Source organism: Stomoxys calcitrans, chromosome 5, assembly GCF_963082655.1.
Source record: "Stomoxys calcitrans chromosome 5, idStoCalc2.1, whole genome shotgun sequence".
NCBI classification, from domain to species: Eukaryota; Metazoa; Arthropoda; class Insecta; order Diptera; family Muscidae; genus Stomoxys; species Stomoxys calcitrans.
In genome coordinates this window covers 67,260,718-67,277,727 of record NC_081556.1, presented here as the reverse complement: position 1 = coordinate 67,277,727, position 17,010 = coordinate 67,260,718, and the positions used below count along the sequence as shown (strand labels likewise).

The 17,010-nt window shown below is 36.0% G+C and overlaps 2 protein-coding genes and 1 long non-coding RNA gene across 8 annotated transcripts in view; 1 reads left to right on the top strand and 2 right to left on the bottom strand.

Moving 5' to 3' along the window:
• LOC106091731 (sulfotransferase 1 family member D1) overlaps positions 1-17,010 on the bottom strand; it is a 236,511-nt gene that overhangs the window by 92,318 nt on the left and 127,183 nt on the right. The gene's annotated exons all lie outside the window — the stretch shown is intronic.
• Positions 1-17,010, top strand: part of LOC106091734 (protein lethal(2)essential for life) — a 71,945-nt gene that overhangs the window by 49,304 nt on the left and 5,631 nt on the right. The window lies entirely within an intron of this gene.
• LOC131998134 (uncharacterized) lies at positions 3,654-4,082 on the bottom strand. The gene is made up of 2 exons (XR_009398598.1): positions 4,035-4,082; positions 3,654-3,955 (listed from the first exon to the last, which is right to left on the bottom strand). It is a non-coding gene; the product is annotated as an uncharacterized LOC131998134 (long non-coding RNA).

Sequence of the window (17,010 nt, the reverse complement as noted above, 5' to 3'; positions counted from 1 at the left end):
TTTAAACCGATTTGCCTTCTTAAACCTTTATAAATATGATTGAAGTAATCAAAATTTCAATCATATTTTAATTGTATATCAAACATATTCCATCACGCAATTTTTTTTTATTTAAGTCTAGAGATATTAAATACCCTTACAGACTAATAACAATATATTTACAAATGTATTAACCTAAGAATTTAAAAATAATATAATTTCCCTTTTCAAATTTTCTCGATTCTCAGATAGATCTATTATATCTATCAGTTGATTCAATTGATAACATAGGTGCCGAAAAGGATCATTATTGGCATAATTGGTTCTATAATAAGAAATTTTCAAAAGATCAAAATATCTGGTAGGTCTGAAAGGAAGGTTAAAGAAAATTCGACTGAAAAGAAAGCAAGAATCTATTTAACCATGAATTTATTTAGTCGGAAACGTAGTATTTAGCATGGTTCTACGACTTTTTAATTCTGGAAGCTTTTTAAGATTTAATCGGTACTCATACGAAGGTAATCAACTTCTGTCCCACCCATTTCGATGGAGACAAAATAATAGAAATTGTTTTTGAACCGAATCTATCAAATCAGAATGAATATTGTAGTACGGATCCCATACCACCGAACCGTACTTCTGACTAGCGACGTATCCAAGTTTTTCGTCACAGAGAAATCATTAAGTTCTTTACTCCATCGTTTCACGAAGCCAAGAGCACCACGTGCTTTATTTACAACCATTGAGATGTGTTGACGGAAGTTTAAGCGTTGGTCTAGAAGCAATCCAAGGTCTTTAAAGCTATAGACTACTTCAAGTTGATTGGAACCCAAAAAGTAGCTAGTTTTCAGAGAGGTTATTCTTGAAAATGATATGTTTTTGCATTTGGAAATATTAAGTTCCATAAAGTTCTGGTTGCACCATTCGTAAAGAGTATCAAGGTCATACTGTAGATAACACTGTTCATCAGAGTCTCTCGTCGATCTGAAGATCTTTACATCATCTGGATACATCAAAATATATGAGTGCTTTAAAGTAAAAGGGAGATCGTTTATGAACAGACAAAACAGCGCAGGGCCAAGATGACGATGAGACAACAATTTATTTGCAAACTGCAGTACCAAATTTAACCCTATGAGTACGTCCAGTCACATATGATCTGATCCATTTTAGTAAAGAGGGACTAAAACCAATATTTTTCACAACAGAAGGTATTGGTTGACTTTATCAAATGCTTTATTCAATTCGGTATAGATGGTATCCGTTTGGTAGCGTTCCCTAAAACCCTTCGTTGACCAAACAAGTAAAATCAAAAATATTTATTATCGTCGATTTCGATTTCCGGAACCCATGTTGATAGGAAGACAATATAGAAGAGATTTAATATGAAATAGTGTCAGTCAAAATTTTCTCTAATAGCTTCGGAATAGCATTCAAAATTGAAATGCCCCTGTAATTAGAAACCTCATTGTGATTTCCGGCTTTAAATAACGGTCTTATTTAAGACTGCTTCCACAATTCCGGCAGATATCCATGCTTTAATGAACGGTTGAAAAGTGTACAAAGGGGATATGAAAGTTCGAAAGTGCAATGCTTTAAAATGGTCGATGGAATTCCATCTGGACCAGGATTAAAAGTTATCTTCAAGTGCTACGTTTTCGCCAATACCAGACACGTCTATAAACGCTGACTTGTTGATTGTGTATGGATATGTTCCACATAAATCATAATAATTATCTGAGTAAGTAGTGCTAACAATGGCGACAATACCTGAATCGTTATCAGCTACTTTAGTTTTATATCTAAGAAAGTTCGGAAAACTATTACAACGGCGCTTTGAATTTACAACTTTGTAAAAAGATTTAGGATTTGATTTCAATTGATTTCTAATTTTATTCAAATAACTACCATATGACAATTTGTTTTCTTTATTACATTCACATCTTGCAAAAGAATACTTCGGAAAGTCAGACGTTAACCCTCAGCGTTTAATCCTTTTATATAATTAATTCTTCTTGCTCTTCAGCCTAGAAAGAATGGTTGTATTCCATGGAGGACCAGATGCGTTGCAAAAAGTAGCTTTAGGGACCGATTGAGAAATAAAGTCAAGTAGCACAGTATAAAAAGTTGAAATCAATTCATCGATATCTTTAGATCTGAAAATGTCATTCCAATTAACAGATAAGAGTAGTGAGTTCAGTTTGATGGAATCAGTTTTAGCAAAACAGTACACTTTTTCAATTGCTACATTTCTTTTAGCTTTAAGAGTGGGATAGGATATAAGTAATTTGAGTGTCGGATGATGTCTATCCGCAGGACTTACAACCAGATCATTAGAACTAAAACATAACTCAGATGGTTACAGGATCGAGGAATTACGAAAATGAATGGTTTATGTAATTAATTTGAAAAAGAACAAAATTTAACAGTATGCCGATGCATTTATTAGAAATGCCATTTGGCATCACGGGTGTTAAATCATTTGACTCGGACGAATGATTCCAGTTAATTTGAGGAAGATTAAAATCACCAGGAGCGATCAATGTGTCTCTTGGTTGAGGAGACTGAAATGCTGATTGGATTGCAGATATGTGTTTAAATAAATATCCTCACTTGAGGAGGTTAAGGAGTTTACCCCTGTTCCTTAGTGGAATGTTTGTGGGCAAAATTTGAAATATTTGAAGAGGGCGTTAGAACATGAAATAAATATTAAATAAAACATTTTTCAAAAATATCTTTACGGCTATAAATTCAATATCCCAGGAAGATTTCACTGTTATGTCTTCAGAAGGAAATTCAGTGGAGAACGCTAATTGAAAGTTTTTTTTTTTTATTTTAATCGACCTTTTCAAAAACTTTAATTAACATTATCATTTTTGTGATTGAAGTAGTTTCAATTGAAAAAAAGTTGGATTTTTATTTTTGTTCTGTAGTGCCAAGGCGTATTGAATAAGGTGGCCGCATCAGTACAGCTTATGGAACTTGACATGTCAATTAGTTTTTGAATTCGCCTTATAAAAATATGAGCTTCAAAATAAATATTTTATAAATTGATTTTAATGTTTGCTTCTGTTATGTTCTTCAACTTTGGTTATATAATGATACGCATCTAACAACCTCAATTGCTATCAGCTTCACTCAGAATGAAGAAGATAAGAAGCCAACATGCATGACAATAATGGGGGCAAGGCAGGCAAGAAAAAGTTCCCTCCAATCTGCCTTTTCAAGCCCCTATTGTTGTCTATAATGCGTAAGTCCGCCATGAGCCCAGCGCGGCCAAAGTCCTGGCATTGCGATTGCTTGTCAAGACTCCTATCCGTAGTGAGAACGATAGTTCCACCCATCTTGGAGGGGTCCCCTGAAGACAACAAGTTACCTCATATTGGGGAATATCACCAACTTTATCTTTCGGGGTGTACTTCAATCCCATTAGCAAATCTAGGCAGCATACTATTTGCAGTCTGAACAGCCACACACCAAGATGAAAACGTCATCATCGTAGCCAACAAACTTTAACCCCTTCCTTTTCAAATGTCCTGCAAGAACATCAAAAAAGGGTACAAAAACCGTCCTTGAGCTCTAGTCGCAATATTTCAATTTGAGCCCTTTGCTAGTGGAACGGTAATTATCCTGCTCATCACCGTGGATGGTTGAAGGCATTTCCTTGGTAGCTATTTACCGTTACAATAACCAACAGGTTATTTAAACCTGCCATCTTGGTGGTTTATTGCAAATACAAAAAAATAATTAAAAATTTAAATGTCACGGCGATTGAATTTTCTTTGTCCTGTTTACAAATTTTGACGTCACGTTCCCAATAAAGATGCTTTGCTGTAGCAATTCGCCGATGCGGCCACCATATAAATACGCCTTGTGTAGTGCATTGCTATTGACTTCATTTGCATTCATTCAACCACAGCAACTATTGCTGTTGCTCTTAATCAATGCCTTGCTTTTGATAATTATTCCTTGATGCCTTTTGTCAAGCAACGAAATGCAAAGGTGTCACAATAAAAATAAGAAATCCTTCACACCGTTCGCTAAGTATTTGTTACCTTTTTATAGAAGTACGAAATAAACGAGTAGAAAAATGTGTAGTAAAAACAAAATATTTTGAAAACTCAAAAAATTAAGTAAAATATTCACATGGTACCATTGTATTGTAGGATTCATTTATTAAGCCGCTATTACACGACATGTATTTGTCTTATGACATGCCACTTTTTGTATTCACATGTAATTTAAAATGTTTGTCAAAATTGTCAATTTACATACGAGTCATCACTTTTACTATCACACCTGTATGTTATTTTCGTATGTCTTAATCTAAAAATGTGGGCAAATCTGATTTTTATGCGTAAAATTTTTAAAGTTGTTAGAAAGGTGGTGGTGTGAGAAAGTATTTAACAATCATAAAGTTGCTTTCATTCGACTGTCAACAAAACAAAAACATAATTCATTTATGTTTTGTCAGAATGAAAAAGTTATTTTCATACGTCAGTTTCATTTGTACCACATGACATGTACAACTCTACATGTGCTAAATTTGGCATGTCATAAGACACCTACATACCATGTAATGGAACCTTAAGGAAGTGAGAATGTTCAAACCATTCACCATGTGTGAGTATTAGGTGGGTTAAACAGAAGATATGCAGTACAATGCAGAATTTTTGCCACATTCTCTTCCTTTGAATTGTGCTACATGTTGTTGTTTTGAAATAATATGTGAATAGATTCATATGCAAAGACGACAATCGAAATGTTCTCGGACTGGAACTACAATATCTGTGGTATTACAACATACGCAGACTTCTATATGGATGGTTCCAGACTGATCGACCAGGTGGGCTTTGGTTTGTACTCTGCAGAACTGAAACTGGTTATATCGAGAAGTTTACCCGACCGCTGTAGTGTGTATTAAGCGGAGATACCTGCAATTACAAACGTAGTGAAATTGATAAGATAAAATGATATAAAGACGATTGTCACAAATATCGAGGGGAACTGGATTCCGTTGGGATGCCACTAACGCCGTGAAAGCTAAGTCTTCAGGATGAAGCCCGAAGGGCAACGTATCAGACAGATGGTCAACAAGTGTCAAACTAGACTTGAAGAGGTCAATCGCTTTGCTGTCATTGGCTAGAACATAGATCTTAGTAATTGGATTGTTGTGCGCTCTAACCACTATAAAACAACCTCGAAAAGAATAACAAATGAAAGTGAAAAGCGGATTTTTTACATTTTTGGTAAAAGAAACGAAATTCTATTGTTAGGTCTCCATAAAGGAAATTTGATCAAGAACCACCAATTTGACCCATTTTATTTAAATGCTATTTTTATAATTTGTATAGTCTCCATTTACAGATAATTGAAGAGTGATATTGAAATTTCTTATAAAAAAATTTGGAAGAACCTTCAGCATAGCTGAAATTCTAAGTTTTTTATAATTTCTTTATCCCAGATTGTTTTTAAATATTGTACGTGGAACCCCATATTTGCCGCCTCAGCAAAGCTGATGGAACTTGATATGTCAATTAATTTTTGAATTTTGCCTTATTTAAATATAAGCTTCAAAATTAAAATTCTCTAAATTGATTTTTGTGTTTGCTGCTGTTATGGTTCTTAAACTTAGGTTATATAATGATACGCGTCCCACAACCTTATTCACTTGGTCGCCCCCAAAAATATTCAAAAAGCGCTAAAGAACACAGACAAAATGTACCGCAGTACAATGCCAGACATTAGAATATAGAAGATAAGGAGCCAACATGCATCACAATAAATGGAAGCCAGGCGGGCTGGATAAGTTCCCTCCTATCTGCCATTTCTAGCCCCTATTGTAATCAAGAATGGCGAAAGTACTATGTGCCTGAAAATAATTAAGACAGGAAAAAAGGTGTTCATTTAGCCATAGTCCTGCAGCTACCCCCTCAATAACAGGACAGTGCCACAATAGGTGCTCAACCGTCTAGAACTCCTCCTCATCCCCGCGAATCATGCGTAAGTCCGTCATGTGTCCATCGCAACGTCAAAGTCCTGACATTGTGTGAGTGGTTCCCTGCCCACACCAAGTTACCTCATATTGGTGAATGGCACCAAATTTATCTTTGTGGTCTTAACGTCAAACCCGTTGGCCGATCTAGGCGGCATACAATATGCACTCCGAACGGCGACATACCAAGATTAAATCGTAATCCTCTTATGCAGCAAACTTTGACCCATTCCTTTTCATATGATTTGAAAATCCCACAATTATCCAAGAGCCTCAAATAGGGGTACAAAAACCGTCCTTATGGTGATTGAGCTCTAATCAGAATATTCCTATTTGAGCCCTTTGCTAGTACTACGCTAATTATCCTGCCCATCAAAATAGTATGAACTCAATTCAGGAGGAAGTCTCATTTGACAATTGGAATTGAGCCAGAACTGCGCTGGTCTGCACTTGGTAGATATTTTATCGGTACAATAACCTAGTGAAAAACTATTCAAACCTGCAATCTAGGTGGTTCTGTGGGTAAAGCCTCTGGAGCTAATGGGAATTTTTATCATTTTATAATTTGTTTTTTCTTGCTTGATACTCAAATATTAATAAACTTCTTTCTTCTTGTTCTGATTGGTTGATGCAAATTGGCCATAAATTTTAAATTTTACTGCCAATGCGAATTTATAAGGTGGCCGCATTGGCGAATTGCTACAACAAAGCATCTTTTTTGGGAACTTGATATGTCAAAATTGGTAAACAGGGCGAGGAAAATTCGATTCGCCGTGACTTTTAAAATTTTCGATTTTTTTTTATTGATTTTTGAGTGTCAAGCAAGAAAAAAAAAATTCCAAATGTTCATAATTCCTAACAGCTCGAGAGGCTTTACCCACAAAACCACAAAGATGGCAGGTTTTAATAGTTTTTCACTAGGTTATTGTAGCGATAAAATAGCTGCCAAGGGAATGCCTTTAACCTTCTATGGTAGACCAGGGTAGTCCTGGTTCAATTCCAATTGGGCTGGGACTGATTTCCACATCATCGACGCATGTCTCGATTATAACCTGGGATCTGGTGGACATTGGGATTCCTCCTGAATTGAGTTCATATGATGTTCATGGGCAGGATAATTAGAGTTCCGCTAGGAAAGAGCTTAAATAGGAATATAGTGACTAGAGCTCAATCACCACAAGGACGATTTATATATGCCTTTTAGGGGTTAACGTTTGTTGGCTACGACAATGACGTTCTCATCTTGGTTTGTGGCCGTTCACAGTGCATATGGTATGCTGCCATGATTGAACAATGGGCTTGTATGCCAGAAATGCATACCAAGCCTATGATTAATATTCTGTAGAAAGGATTAAATCAGGAAGTCCGCAACATTCATGATTTGTCGATAAGATTTGCAAATAATTATTTTCCAAATATTTTGATATGGGTTTTAAGTGACCAGGGTGGCGTATGACGTATGTGGGTATAAACATCAACTAGAAATCAAACGCACACTTGCACAAACAATTTTTTAAAGAAATTATTTAGAAAATTTGGTGCTGTGTAAGCGGTCTGCGCCAGATCAAGGGTGTTATGAACTTATTGACATCTCTTTTTCATCTTTTCAACCTAACCGCAGACATAGTATATTTAGCTTCTCTGAAATACGGCAAACAAGAGTTTCTTACAAAACCAGACACAGGTATATTGATTGAGTTTTTTCAATTCTTGAACATTTGCTTAACTGTGACAATGAAATAGCAGTCCAGTAAGGAAGGCAAAAGTCGAACAGAGCCCACTGTATAATATCCTACATCAACGAGACTTCGTACTACTTTATATACATGGAATCTATGTTGAAATTTAGCCAGATTTTAATTTTGCACACCTCCTGAATTATCGAAAATAACTTTGTGAGATGTCCTTACGATAGGACCTAAATTGAAAGATATATATGGAAGCTGACTGACGTAGCCCGAATAATTATTTTGTTTAAAGAAAAAAAAATAAAATTTAATTTATTCTAAATAAAGAAATTCGGTAAAAGTTTCTTTAATGACAAAATTGTATTTCATTCTATAAAGAGTTAGCTCATACCAGAACCCCCTCAAATTATTTTTCCTAAGGCTAACAACTTTACAAAACTAATTTTTTTAATTATATTTTTTCTAAATACATAATTTCAGTGCAACATTCTTTAACAACAAAATTCAGCCAGGGCCGGACCCCTCTGGAATATATCATTTAAATTTTTCTAAATAAAAACTTTTAATACAATTTTTTGAAGAGAAAATTTTTATAAATTTTTTCTAAAGACAAAATTTCTTCATTTTCAAAATTGTTTGCCTGTTAGGGCGTAGATCATTAAATTATACAATTTTTGTTTGTCTCTCTATCGGGACGAGCTCAATAATCGGAAATTTCGTTCGCAAGTTGAAAAGGAAAGCGAGAGATCGCAACACATACCAACCACTTTGGGACGCGTTTCGTAATTTAGTTACAATTTCTCGTCAGCCTTATTAGGTGTAAGGGCTTCAAGGGCCCTATATTGGTATGTTGTACTTGAACCGAAAACGCCTCTATGATACAAATACCACATTAACCACGCTCGATAACACTGTCTATTAGCTGTACTTTTCACAATGCATGTACCCGGCACGGGATAGCTGTGAACACCACACATGCTGGAGCTTTGAGGTCCGATCTATGTAGTGCTCATAGCTATCACGAGAAGGTTGGCTGAAAGCTACCGGGCGCGTCCACAGGTTGCGGATGGTGGAATGTTCAATATGGAGTAGCTTCAACAGCAGTCGCGGATAATCAGCGGCATCGAGCGGAGAGTTTCAGTGAGAGGCAGGGCGGCACCGGCTCTTGCACAAATACTGAGTCCCCATGATGTTCGATATGACAAGACGGCTTATTGGCGGAACGAGCTTGCTCACCTATAAGAGCTTGACGAGGACCGCCACCTCCACATGCAAATGTGGCTACAACAACAACAATGCATGTTTTTTGTGTAATGGTAAATTTTCTGTCTGCACATACTACACTACTTCCATGGTACGCACAAGATTCTGTGCATCTGTATTGATGGCTTCGAACACTAGACGACGGCAACGACTCTCGCTGTTGCTCCCTGTACCCAGGTTCGAATCCGAACTTCAATGAAATTTTTAATAAAATCTTTTTTAAAGATACAATTTTAATCATTTTTTTTTATTGCAAAGTTTCAAAGAAATTTTGAAAGACAAAATTTTATTGATATTTTTCGATAAAATTTTCTCTAAAGCAAAATTTTGATAAAATTTTCTCTGCAGACAAAATTTCAATAAAATTTTTTCTAAAGACAAAATTTGATGAAATTTTCTCTCAACAAAAAATCTCAATGACAATTTTTCGAAAGACAAAATTTCAATGAAAATTTTTCCAAATTCAAATTTTTAATGAAATGTTCTCCAAATACAAAGTTATAATTAAGTTTTTTTTAAGACAAAATTTTAAGGTCATTTTCATTCAAAGAAAAATTGCAATAAATTTTTAACTTGATTGAGATTCCATTGCAGGACATTGTCCGGCTTTAGACTAATGTTTAATGCTTCAAAGAATAGCAGAGCAAAAATCGTTTCAAACGCAGCAAAAGTGTGTTGTTGCTAGATGCATTTGACTGGTTATACCGTATCGAAAAAGCTAAATTTAATACAAAAGTCGAGAATTAAAATACTGACATTAATTTCTAAAAAATTTTAGAACTCAATTGTCTTTTTGAAACATTAATTTTATTTTGTCCAAAGTCGAGGTAATTTATAGTTCCGACACTGCGAAACTTGGGTCGAATTCGAATCCACAGCCTTTTAAAGACTAAATTTCAATGAAAAATTGTCTAAAGACAAACATTTCCTCAGTTTTGGAACTACCTTGAAATTTCAACAAAACTTCTTGTGCCTGCTTTATGCAACTTGCGGAAGTTTTCTGTAGACAAATTTCTAATAAATTTTTTCCAAATAGTTAATAAAATTGTTTCTTAACACAAAATGTTGCTAAGGCCTACGGTCCCCTCGAAATTATTTTTTCTAAAAGAAATATATCATAGATTTCAACAATTTCTTTTAATGCGACAATATTTTCCAAAAAAAAATTAAAAAAAAAATGACAATAATATTTTCAAAGACAACATTTTAATTAAATTTTCCTTAGAGGCTGAATGGCAATGTAATTTTTATACCCCTTATCGGGAGATCGCTCTATATTTAAATATAGTCCGATCTGAATCATATTTATTTCAGATGTCGGGAGGCTTAAAATAACTTACTGTTACAAGTTTCAGCGAAATCGGATAAAAAATAAAGCATTTATGTGCATTAGACCCTTTATCGGCAGATCGCTCTATATAGCAACTGTATCCAAATATGGTCCGATTTGGACCGTTCAAGAACTTAATCAGCGTGCATCAAAAAGACGTATATGTGCCAAATTTCACCTCAATATCGCCATCCGGACAGACGGATAGACGGACAGGCACACGGACATCGTTAAATTGTCTCAGAATTTTACGACGATCCGAAGTATATATACTATGTAGGGTCGGAAATTGATATTTCGATGTGTTGCAAACGGAATGACTAAACGAATATACCCCTATCCTATGGTGGTGGGTATAAAAATGTTCTAAATTTACTTTTCGAATTTTTTATTTACTTTCAAGAAAATCATTTTAAAATGAAGAGGAATAGGGAAATGTGTTATAATTCGAACGATTGTTGTTAAATCCTTTTAGGTTAGCAGGATTCACTCAACAAGGTTAAGCCAAGCGATCAGCCCCACCATAGGATGGGGTATACTAATTTCGTCATTCTGTTTGTAACTACTCGAAATATTCGTCTGAGACCCCATAAAGTATATATATCCTTGATCGTCGTCACATTTTATGTCGATCTAGCCATGTCCGTCCGTCTGTCCGTCCATCCGTCCGTCTGTATGTCGAAAGCACGCTAATTTTCGAAGGAGTAAAGCTAGCCGCTTGAAATTTTGCACAAATACTTCTTATTAGTGTAGGTCGGTTGGGATTGTAAATGGGCCATATTGGTCCATGTTTTGATATAGCTGCCATATAAACCGATCTTGGGTCTTGACTTCTTGAGCCTCTAGAAGGCGCAATTTTTATTCGATTGGAATGAAATTTTGCACGACGTGTTTCGTTATGATGTCCAACAACTGTGTCAAGTGTGGTTCAAATCGGTCCATGTTTTGATATAGCTGCCATATAAACCGATCTTGGGTCTTGACTTCTTGAGCCTCTAGAGGGCGCAATTCTTATCCGATTTGAATGAAATTTTGCACGACGTGTTTCGCTATGACTTCCAACAACTGAGCTAAGTATGGTTCAAATCGGTCCATAATCGGTCCATAATCCTGATAAAGTTGTCATATAAACCGATCTGGGAACTTGACTTCTTGAGCTTCTAGAGGGCACAATTCCCATCCGATTTGGCTGAAATTTTGTACTTCGGCATCTCCCATGACCTTCAACATTCTTGTCAATTATGGTCTGAATCGGTCTATAGCCTGATACAGCTCCCATATAAACCGATCTCTTTTTTTTTTCTTCTTGAGCCCCTAAAGGGCGCAATTCTTACTCGAATTGGCTGAAATTTTTCACAATGACTTCTACTATGGTCTCCAATATTCAATGCAATTGTGGTCCGAATCGGACTTTAACTTGATGTAGCTCCAAACTTAAATCAATAATTTTTTTTTGAGCCTTTGTTTGCCTAAATGGAGATATTGGGAAAAGAACTCGACAAATGCGATCTATGGTGGAGGGTATATAAGATTCGGCCCGGCCGAACTTAGCACGCTTTTACTTGTTTTAATTTTCTTGCTTGCAATGTGCGTTTGTTCATATTCAAATTTCAATTGCTTTAATTAAATATATGTATAAAATTGATTGTTCCGTATAGACTCAAAAACGGCTGAACCGATTACCTTGAAATTTTCACAGATTGTGTATGTTTGTCAACATAGGCTATATAATTTTTTGATATCGGACGGGAGGGCGGACCCTCCCCCTTACCCCAAAAGTACTACCCAAAAATAAAAGTGGACCAATCGGGACATTGTGGGACTCAAATAAAAGGTATTCAGGAGTAGAGAACGAATTTTATATTAAAAATTGGGTCTAAGGAACTGGAAGGCCGCCCAACCCCAAAACCCCCTAAAATAGGTTTTATGGACGACCATGACAATATGGGACTCAAATGAAAGGTATCCGGGAGTAGATTGCGAATATGGTCAGGAAGGAGAAATAGGCTTTATAGTTTGTTGATTTTGGAAGGGGGCGGACCCTCCCCCTTTACCCAAAAACACCACCAAAAATCAAAAATTTGCCGATCGGAACAGTATAGGTATCAAATGAAAGGTATTGGAAAATAGAATATGAACATGGTATTAAAATTTGGGTCTAAGTACCCATCGGGCCGCCTCAACCCTAAAATTCCCCCAAACGGACATATTGGGCATCCATGTCAATATATGCCTCAAATGACCCATCATGACTATATGGGACACGGTTTTTTTGTTTGTTCCGTAAAATCAAAAACTGCTGAACCGATTTTTTTAAGATTTTCACAGATTGTGTAAGTCTGTCTGGAAGGAAACATATGCCATATAATTGTTAGATATAGGATGGGGGCGGACCCTTCCCTTACCTCAACAACGCCACCCAAAACCACAAGTGGACGATAAGCACAATATGGGTATCAAATGAAAGGTGTTGGAGACTAGCAAACGAATATCGTATTAAAATTTGGGTTCAAGTACCCAGGGGGCCTCCCCAACCCAAAAACTCCTCTAAACAGATATACTCGACGTTTATGTCAATATGGGCCTCAAATAAAAAGTATTCATCAGTAGATTACAAATATGGCATAAAAAATTAGGTCCAAGTAATAGGAGGTCGCCCCACCCCCCAAATACCCCAAAAGCCGACCATGTCTATATAGGACTCAAATGAAAGGTATTTGGGAGTAGATTACGAATATGACATTAAAATTTGTGTTCAAGTCTAGGTGGCGCTTTTCTTTCCAAAAATAAGTCACAGATTCAAATATAATTGACCCATTGTGACAATAGGGAACTCAGCTGAAGGGTATTTGAGAGTAGAAAACGAATTTGATATCCAATTTTGGACCCAAGTGTTTTGGCGTACGTCCTACAAGGCTCCCTAAACTGAACTTCATTTCCGATTATGGCAATATGGAGCTCAAATCAACGGTATTTGGGAGTAAGGAACGAATTTAATATATATTTTTTAGGGCAAAGCGCCGGTGGCCGCCCCAGCCCCAAAACACCCTCAAAAAATTGCATATTTACTGACCATGGCAATATGGGGCTCACATTAAATGTATTTGGGAGTGCAACACGAATTTGATATCCATGTTTGAGTCGAAATGTCTGAGTGCCATCCCTCCCCTAAAAGGCACTTCTCATAGCCTAATTTTTAAAACCACCAGATCTCGGAGAATGGTGATGCGATTCGTTCGAAATTTTTTTTGCACTCTCACAATCAAAACAAAACATGGTTTCTGTTGCTGGGGTCGGGTGCCTCGAGGACCGTCCAAAACCCGTCAAATGGGTATATAGAGAAGAAAAAAACGAATTTAATATCCAATTAAAAAGCCATGTGTTTGGGGAACTGCCCCACCCGAAAACACCTCCCTATTATATAAAAGCTATTTGATGTTACAATTGATTGAGTTTCGGAAAATTGATACTCATTTTTGGGACGAAGTCCATGGGGTCCATCCCACCCTCAAACAGAATTTATTTACCAATCGTGCCATTATGGGGCTCATATAAAATGTATTTGAAAGTAGAGCACCAAGCGTATATTTAAGAGCCAAGTGTCTCTCTAAACCGGATATATTTACCAATACGATAACATAGGACTCAAAAGAAAGGTATTTAAGAGTGGAGTAAAAATTTACCCAGGAACCGAGAAGGGGCACACTTCTCATACATCAATGAAAGCTTTTCGATTTAAGTTTAAACGCAATGATAAGGGAGCCGAGTCCGAATGCGGTTCCGCAGTGCGACATCTCTTTGGGGAGAATTTTTTACATGACCATGCATGGCAAATGTCGTCTGCATTAAGAGAGGATCACCGCCACATTAAATTTTTTTGTCCGATGTTATCGCTAGGGTTTGAACGCAGGCACTCAGCGTTGTAGGCGGACATAGGCTACAGTGCCGCGAATTCGATATACATTCAGGGCGAAGTGTCCCAACCCTAAAAGATATTAGAGAGTTAAAGAATTCGCAAAGTAGCGGGCCCCGTTCGGCTAGTGTGAAATATAAAGAAACAATAATGCGTGGATGTGCAATATGCCGATTTTGTAAGAGAAACAAATTTTTACTGACATTTTTTAATTCGCAACAGGCTGATTTTGGCAATCTTAATGATGTTCAGGCCACCGTAGCGCAGAGGTTAGCATGTCCTCCTATGACGCTGAACGCCTGGGGCTTAATTCGCGCATCCGCATTCGACTTATTACGATCGAGTTTAGCATTTTTTGTATTATGACATCCGTTATCAATTAGTTCTATTCGAAACTTCGAAGAGGAATGTGCGAATTTTTGACCGCAGCAATTTAACTATCGCAAATAACAAATATTCCTCTACTTTCAAGAAACTAGTCTAAAAGTAGGACATCGAAGCATTTATTTCATAAAATAAAACTATACTTAAAATATATTCGCATTTTTGGTCCCTTAAATTGGACAAAAGATAACTTTTATCAAATGATCTACAAACATGACCAAACCAAAAGTTGTATCATTTTGACACTAAATTTAAGGGAGCAGAATATTTTTTCAAGGGAAAGACTCTGATTTTATCCAATTGTACTTTGGCTGTTGTTCTCCTTGCGCCTGCCCGAAAAAACGAACATCAAACAAGCACCGTTTGCTATGCTAGAGTCGACGTAACCCACATATATTTTTGATCTCTTTCACATGAAGCAGCAATTAATGGTGTAAAAACAGTAACATATCCTCAAAAAGCAATATTGCATATTGTTTAGAAAGTGTTTTATTTATTTTTTTAGTAGTAATAACTTCTTTTTAACAAGCACCATTTGCTTTGTTTACCTTTGAGATGGTAAAATATGGTCACCGCATCGATTTTTTCTTCCCAGAAATCGATAACTTTTTGACAAATTACGATCGTAAGCCATGATCCAATGCGAGAATCAGGCCCCTAGATTCGAATCCTGGCGAAGCCATCAGAAAAAATTTTCAGCGGTGGTTTTCCCCTGGTAATGCTGGCAACATTTGTGAGGTACTATGCCATGTAAAACTTCTCTCCAAAGAGGTGTCGCCCTGCGGCACGCCGTTCGGACTCGGCTATAAAAAGGAGGCCCCTCATTTGAGCTTAAACTTGAATCGGACTGCACTCATTAATATGTGAGAAGTTTGTCCCTGTTTCTTAGTGGAATGTTCATGGGCAAAATTTGCAATGATGTTCATGGGGCATATCCACTTTATGTTTTTGTAAGTGACTTAACCTTTCATTAGTGAATCCTGTTAGGTGAGGTTGAAAAGAGGGTATTAGTCAACCGACGTTTTTCTTTGAGAACAAGTTTTATAATATGCTTCCGTTTGCCGTTAGGGCATCTTGGGCTAGTTGAATGAAAAAGATTTTTAGAGAATTCGCTTTCTGAGAATATTTAAAAATGGTTTTCTTCTTGACAACAATCATTTTTGAGGAGAACACATATCAATTATTAATTGGCGAAAATTTTACACGCAAATAAAATTGTCAATGAACGAAAATAGTTTTAAACAACAATAACATAGAATCTCTTTGTATTCTAATTTTTAGTTCCATCACCTGTTCTTATTTTATCTCCAACAAAGACATAATGCAAATTATAAGCATATTCGGCAATTGTTGGATGCAATTTTTACTGGACATATTTTCCATCACAATGAATTTTCGATCGAGTTTAAAAAAGTTCGAAGGAGAACTTAGCGACATCATTCGAACAGAATGTAGAAGGCTCTTCGTAAAAATTGGTCAATTTAATTTTTTAAAATACTTAACAATTATAGTTGCTTAATGTTATCAGATTGTTTGCGGAAAATTTTATGGAAATTAAAGACTTTTGAAACCAATTGGCCGAAACAAACAATAACCTGTTGAAATCAATCAAAAAACTGGGTTGATAGCAAATTAAAATGAGCGCAAACGAAAAAATACTGAAACTATTTCTATGAAACTAAGATATTGCAGCAAAGACAAGCATGAAGGATTTGAGAATAGGATTAGTCAAGAAATAGTGTGTTGATAAGCAGCATAAGATTCAGCTATGACTTTATGACCAAATGTCACTTCCTGCACCCATCAGAAACTACAAACTTCAATAAAATTTTGGGGAATCTTTACCAAATTCACAGAGAAAGAAGAAATTTTGAAAAAAGAATGTTTCATGATAGTCGGATAACAAATGCGACCTATACGTTGATCACAAGGATACATGGACAGACAGACATAGCTAAATCGAATCAGTGGTGGTGTAGAGTATTATAAACAAGCAACAGCAAAATGAAGAGAAACAGAAACAAAAAATTAAAGTAGTAAAAAAATTAAAGTAGTAAAAGCTAGCCGTTTAGGTTTTGTTTTTGTTGCTTTAACTTTGATTTAACCCATTAAAGCTTGACCTGGATTTCCATGCGCGATTTCGATGAAATTTCACATGTTGATTATTTAGAGCATGTATATTGACGTAGTAGTTTTTTCTTAAAATGTTTGACATCTTTTTTGTTAATGTAAAAAAAATAATTTTTTTTTCATTTTTTTCAAGCAAATACATAGAAAACATTAAAAACAACTACAATTCACATTTTGATGACCTTTGCGCCAACGTGTATTAATCACGGCTTTGAAACCTTTAGAAATCGATTAACAAATAGCAGTCAAAACGTAAAAATGGCACCTATTTCCCATAAAGGTCTGACCTGGTCCATATAAGGCGTCGAAATCGAGGGAATTTTTACAA